Consider the following 7,273-nt stretch of genomic DNA (forward strand, 5'->3'; position numbering starts at 1 on the left):
TGTCTAACACCTGATGGCTGCTCTGTAAATTCTTCATCATCAGTTAGGAACCTAGGTGAACTTTCAAATCTCTCCTTTGAAAGCCACGTTTCTAGTTTTTGTAAAACTGCATTTTTCCATCTCAAAAATATATCTAAATTATGACGCATGCTCTCAATGTCAAATGCAGAAACGTTAATTCATGCATTCATGATCTCAAGGTTAGATTATTGTAATGCTTTATTGGGTGGTTGTTCTGCACGCTTAATAAACAAACTCCAGCTGGTCCAAAATGCAGCAGCTAGAATTCTTATTAGAACCAAGAAGTATGACCATATTAGTCCCGTTTTGTCAACACTGCACTGGCTCCCTATTAAACATCGTATAGATTTTAAAATATTGCTAATTACTTATAAAGCCCTGAATGGTTTAGCACCTCAGTATTTGAACGAGCTCTTGTTGCATTATAGTCCTCCACGTCCCCTGCGATCTCAAAACTTTGATTATACGTAGAATATCAAAATCAACTGTAGGTGGCAGATCCTCTTCCTATTTAGCGCCCAAACTCTGGAACAATCTACCTAACACTGTTCGGGAGGCAGACACACTCTGTCAGTTTAAATCTAGATTAAAGACCCATCTCTTTAACCTTGCTTACACATAACACACTAACACATTTCTAATATTCAAATCCGTTGAAGGATTGTTAGGCTGCATTAATTAGGTCAACTGTCACCGAGAACACTTCTCATAACACACGATGTAAGTGTTACATCATTAGAAGAATGGCATCTACGCTAAGATTAGTCCGTTTCTTTCTTATTCTGAGGTCACCGTAGCAACCAGATCCAGTCTGTATCCAGCCTAGATGGTGGATCGGCACCTAGAGATGACCTCTACAGCACGAATGTCAGCGGAGACCAGGACACCTAGATGAGCCCCAGAGACAGATCCCCAGTGAAGACCCTGTCTCCTAAATGGCCATCAGGAACTGGCCCCCCGACTGAGCCTGGTTTCTCCCAAGGTTTTTTTCTCCATGGAGTTTTGGTTCCTTGTCGCGGTCACCTCTGCCTTACTTAGTTGGGGACACTTATTTTCCAGCGATATCATCGACTTGATTGCATAGATATTATTTAAACTGAACTGAGCTGGATGATGACGTCGCTGAATTCAATGATGAACTGCCTTTAACTGAAAATTGAGTGTTTGCTGTTGTCCTTTTGCATTATTGACACACTATTTTCCTATTTGATACTGTAAAGTTGCTTTGACACAATCTGTGTTGTTAAAAGCGCTATAAAAATAAAGGTGACTTGACTTGACTAAACAGCTGGCAGTGGAGGATTCCTGGGAAGTGAACATGTCTACCTGGGTTTCTCAGAATTGACTCCAGATCAGCTGAATCACCTGGAAATGGAGTCTCCATTCTCCCTGCAGTGTAAGCTGTCATGAGCACGTCGTTCTTTACGTGCTTTACAGACTCACAGACACACCTGTTTTACACACGTCACTCAAACACAGAACCAGGAAACAGGAATCACATGAGTTCAAGGAAAGAGAAAAGGTGTGTTTGTGTCTCTGTGTTCATGCAGAAAAATGGCAGAAGCCAGAGTTTCTCAGGATGAGTTCTTGTGTGCAGTGTGTCTGGATCTCCTGAAGGATCCAGTGACCATCCAGTGTGGACACAGTTACTGTAAGAGCTGTATTACAGGCTGCTGGGATCAGGAGGATCAGATGAGAGTCTACAGCTGCCCTCAGTGCAGACAGACCTTCAGTCCAAGACCTGCTTTAGCTAGAAACACCATGCTGGCTGAAGTGGTGGAGAAACTGAAGAAGAGGAAACGTCCTGCTGACTGTTACGCTGGAGCTGGAGATGTGCAGTGTGACGTCTGTACTGGAAGAAAATACAAAGCCGTCAAGTCCTGTCTGGTGTGTCTGGAGTCTTACTGTCAAACTCATTTTGAGCGGCACGAGGAGTTTCGCTCAGAAAAACAACACAAAGTGACTGAAACCACTGGACGACTGCAGGAGATGATCTGCCAGAAACATGACAAGCTCCTTGAGGTTTTCTGTCGCACTGACCAGAAATGTATATGTGTGCTGTGTACGATTATTGAACATAAAAACCATGACATTGTACCAGCTGCAGACCAGAGGACAGAGAAACAGGTATTTAATATTCATCAAGTTAATACTCAGTGTAATGATCCAATAGTATTTTTATTTTCTGTGTAGAGCCGCAACTTAATTACACAGAAACACTGTCAGTGTGAAGCTCTATGTCTCTGTCAGTTTCACTTTTATAATAATTACACATGCAGTGTGAAGCATTTCTTATGCTTAATGATAATACGATTATTGTACCAATCATCACTTCTGGATTTTGAACCTACAGCCATTATTTATCAGCTCCACTTTTACTGGATTCATCTGTTCACATGATGATTTAGAGCCAGTAGTTTTCTGTGAGATTCACTATCATCTGTTTGTCCTGCAGAAGCAGCTGAAGGAGACGCAGAAGACGTTCCAGCAGAGAATCCAGCAGAGAGAGAAAGATCTCCAGCAGCTGAGAGAGTCTGTGGAGTCTCATAAGGTGAGTCTGGAGAAGAAGAGAAGTTTGTCTCAGTCTCAGTTCAGACTCACTGAAGCCTGAATCACTGTGTGTCCTAACAGCGCCTGCACAGACAGCAGTGGAGGACAGTGAGAGGATCTTTACTGAGCTCATCCGCCCATTGAGAGAAGCCGCTCTGAGTTGATACGGCTGATCAGAGATCAGGAAAAGCAAGCAGTGAGTCGAGCTGAAGGACGACTGAGCGACTGGAGCAGGAGATCAATGATCTGAGGAGGAGAGACGCTGAGCTGGAGCAGCTTTCACACACACAGGATCACATCCAGTTCCTGCAGGTAACACACATCTAGAAGAACAGGGTCATAGTGGACTTGAGCAGATCCTGCTGTGACACCAGAATCACAGAGAAACATTTCATGAGTGTCTTATTATATAATCATCAGTCAGACTCTCATCTGATCGTCTTCTTCTGAAAGAGACGCCGCGTACAAATGGCTTTCAGCTCTGGAAATCTCTTAGCAATCATTTCTCTGAGCTCTTTCTTCTGGAAGATATATTTCGCTGTCAAACACCACTAGCGCCACCAACAGTTCAAAACTTCACTAACATTTCAGCTTTTAACCTGATTTTTCCTTCTGATTTACAATGTCACAATGAAATTAGTAAACTCGATACTACAATCAAAATTGGATCAGGTGATCTTCAAACCTGATAAAATTTTTACTGGCCTGTAAAACATTGATGATTTTGAACATGAAGATCCTAAACATGAAGTGAGGCTGTATATTAGCAATGCTTCAGTATATTCAAACCAAACCAAACCCTAGCGTGTCTTAAGGGTTCTTGTGAAGTTTCATTGTCTCTAAAGTTATAAATAATGGTTGATCTAATAATAGCAGCTTTTCATGAGCAAATCTACTCAACCCTACAATGAGACTCCATTGATGTGCTTGAGCTGTTAGATGTACATTTATGTTCTTAGCAGATGTTTTATCATCCAAACTATTCCTTAGAAGGTTCACATATAGTGTAAGTGTCAAATACTTGAATCTGTAGCTCTAATGTGATATAATGAATATGAGGAGAATGAAGCTGATGCTGTGAAAGTGCTGGATTGAGGTGAGTTACTAAAGATCAGTCGAGTCAAATCTGATGTTGGAGCAGGTTATTGGGTGAAGTGTGGAGCTGATGAGTTTTGATTTCTGTTTTCTGTAGAGTTTCCAGTCTCTCTCAGCTCCTCCTGAATCTACAGACGTAAATGATGATCTCTTCAGTTCTCTCGTCTCTTTTGATGATCTGAGAGAATCTGTCCATCAGCTGAGAGACAAACTGGAGGATTTCTGCAAAGAGGAGCTCGAGAAGATCTCAGACAGAGGTAAAGTCCTGGAGATTCATCTGCTCTCAGAAACCAGTCCATCATCATCTCATATCATGGAGAACATCATATTAGAAATGTCTTAGGAATGGATGCAGGATCATGAGAATCACACTGTTCATGTCTGTTGATTTCCACAGAAACATTCACCAACATTGTTCCCAGGACCAGGAACGACTTCCTACAATGTAAGTCAGTAAGAAAACAAGCAGAAAAATCACTGAGTGTGTTCATGTTCTTCTGTAGAAGCTGAAAGAAGAGTTTATAATTGATGATGTAAATGATGATTAGCACAGATATCTGGTCATCTGTACTGAGACACTGATGATACACTGAACATGAAGAGTTCAGCTACATGAAAACATCAAACAGATTCATAATTCCTGATTCTGATGTGTTTTATCTCCATCAGATTCCCATCAGTTCACTCTGGATCTGAACACAGCACATAAACTCCTCTGTCTGTCTGAGAGCAACAGAGTGATTACTAATACTGACACAGATCAGCCGTATCCTGATCATCCAGACAGATTTGATTATTGGTATCAGGTGTTGTGTAGAGAGAGTGTGTGTGGACGCTGTTACTGGGAGCTGGAGTGGAGTGGAGATGGTGTGTTTATATCAGTGTCATTTAAGAGCATCAGCAGAAAGGGACGGGGTGATGAGTGTGGGTTTGGATATAATAATCAGTCATTGGGTTTGCTCTGCTCTCCCTCCAGATACTCATTCTGGCACAATACCATATGGACTGATCTCCCTGTAGAGTCCATTGGCAGTAGAATAGGAGTGTTTGTGGATCACGGTGCAGGAACTCTGTCCTTCTACAGCGTCTCTGACACAATGAGCCTCATCCACACACTCCAGACCACATTCACTCAGACGCTCTATGCTGGGTTTAGGCTTGGTTCTGGATCATCAGTGAAACTGTGCTGATTAATCAGATTAGATATTATTATTATTAATATCAAAATGACCTTTCGATTCAAATGATCACACAGTCAATAAATAATTTAATTATTTTCCTCATGTAGCTCCTGCTCTTCCTAGCATTTGTGTTCTTCTGTATTTTGGTCTTTTTGTTGCTATGCATTTAATTGTTGACTGTGACATTTGTTTTTCATTTTAAGTTACAGCTTGTTAATAAGTAGTGGTAAAAAAGTGTAAATGACCATTTTAAACTCTTCAAGCTCATATTATTCAACATGTGATTTCATGGCATTCAAGTCAAGTCAAGTCAAGTCACCTTTATTTATATAGCGCTTTTACAATACAGATTGTGTCAAAGCACTTAACAGTATCAAATTGGAGGATAGAGTGTCAGTAATGTATAATGATAAGATTAAACACTCAATTTTCAGTTAAAGGCATTTCATTATTGAATTCAGAGATGTCATTGTCTAGCTCAGTTTAGTTTAAATAGTATCTGTGCAATCAAATCGGCGATAATCGCTAGAAATTAAGTGTCCCCAACTGAGCAAGCCAGAGGCGACAGCGGCAAGGAACCAAAACTCCTCTGTGACAGAATGGAGAAAAACCTTGGGAGAAACCAGGCTCAGTCGGGGCCAGTTCTCCTCTGACCAGACGAAACCCGCAGTTCAAAAGTTTATATTTCTATTTTAATTTTGTTGCAATTTCAAACAATAGTAGTATTATGTAGTTAGGTATTTTATTATATTTTAGTTATTTAGTTATTTTTGGTTGATATATCTGGGGATCATCTCTTGGTGCTGATCCACCATCTGATCGGATACGGACTGAGAAACAGACTAGGAAAGAAACAGACAAATATTAGCGTAGATGCCATTCAACTTACGATGTAACGAGTACATCGTGTGTTATGGGAGTGTTCCCGGTTCCGGTTGATCTAATTAATGCAGCCTAACAATCCTTTAACGGATTTGAATAATAGAAGCGTATTAATGTGTTATGTGTAAGCCAGGCTAAAGAGATGGGTCTTTAATCTAGATTTAAACTGACAGAATGTGTCTGCCTCCCGAACAGTGTTAGGTAGATTGTTCCAGAGTTTGGGTGCTAAATAGGAATAGGATCTGCCGCCCACAGTCGATTTTGATATTCTAGGTATTATCAAACGGCCAGAGTTTTGAGAACGCAGCGGACGTGGAGGACTATAATGCGATAAGAGCTCGCTCAAGTACTGAGGAGCTAAACCATTCAGGGCTTTATAAGTAATTAACAAGATTTTAAAATCTATCCGATGCTTGATAGGAGCCAGTGCAGTGTTGACAGAACCGGGCTAATATGGTCATATTTCCTGGTTCTAGTAAGGACTCTAGCTGCTGCATTTTGGACTAACTGTAGTTTGTTGATCAAGCGTGCAGAACAACCACCTAATAAAGCATTACAATAGTCTAACCTTGAGGTCATAAACGCATGAATTAACATTTCTGCATTTGACGTTGAGAGCATTGGTCGCAATTTAGATATGCTTTTGAGATGAAAAATGCAGTTTTACAGATGCTAGAAACATGGCTTTCAAATGACAGATTGCTATCGAACAGCACACCTAGGTTCCTGACTGATGAAGAAGAATTGACAGAGCAGCCGTCAAGTGTTAGATAATGTTCTAGGTTATTACATGTGGGGTTTTAGGTCCGATAATTAACACCTCTGTTTTTCAGAATTTAGCAGTAAAAATTATTCGTCATCCAGTTTTTTATATCGACTATGCATTCCGTTAGTTTCTCAATTTGGTGTGTTTCACCAGGCCGCGAAGAAATATAGAGCTGAGTATCATCAGCATAACAGTGAAAGCTAACACCATGTCTCCTGATAATATCTCCCAAGGGTAACATATAAAGAGTGAAAAGTAACGGCCCTAGTACTGAGCCTTGAGGTACTCCATACTGCACTTGTGATCGATATGATACCTCTTCATTCACTGCTACGAACTGATGGCGGTCAGATAAGTACGATTTGAACCATGCTAAGGCACTTCCACTAATGCCAACAAAGTTTTCTAGTCTATTCAAAAGAATGTTGTGGTCGATAGTGTCGAACGCAGCACTAAGATCCAGTAGAACTAATAAAGAGATACAACCACGATCAGATGATAGAAGCAGGTCATTTGTAACTCTAATGAGAGCAGTCTCAGTACTATGATACGATCTAAATCCTGACTGGAATTCCTCACAGATATCATTTTTCTCTAGGAAGGAATATAATTGTGAGGATACTACCTTTCTAGTATCTTTGACAGAAAAGGGAGATTTGAGATCGGTCTGTAATTAACTAGATCTTTGGGGTCAAGTTGTGGTTTTTAATGAGAGGCTTAATAACAGCCAATTTGAAGGTTTTGGGGACATATCCTAATGACAATGATGAATTAATAA

At 40.5% G+C, this 7,273-nt stretch overlaps 1 pseudogene; it reads left to right on the forward strand.

Moving 5' to 3' along the window:
- Positions 1 to 1,554: 1,554 nt before the first annotated feature.
- Positions 1,555 to 5,386, forward strand: LOC131521607 (tripartite motif-containing protein 16-like; annotated as a pseudogene).
- Positions 5,387 to 7,273: the final 1,887 nt, after the last annotated feature.

This window comes from Onychostoma macrolepis, chromosome 02 (assembly GCF_012432095.1).
Source record: "Onychostoma macrolepis isolate SWU-2019 chromosome 02, ASM1243209v1, whole genome shotgun sequence".
Lineage (NCBI taxonomy): Eukaryota > Metazoa > Chordata > Actinopteri > Cypriniformes > Cyprinidae > Onychostoma > Onychostoma macrolepis.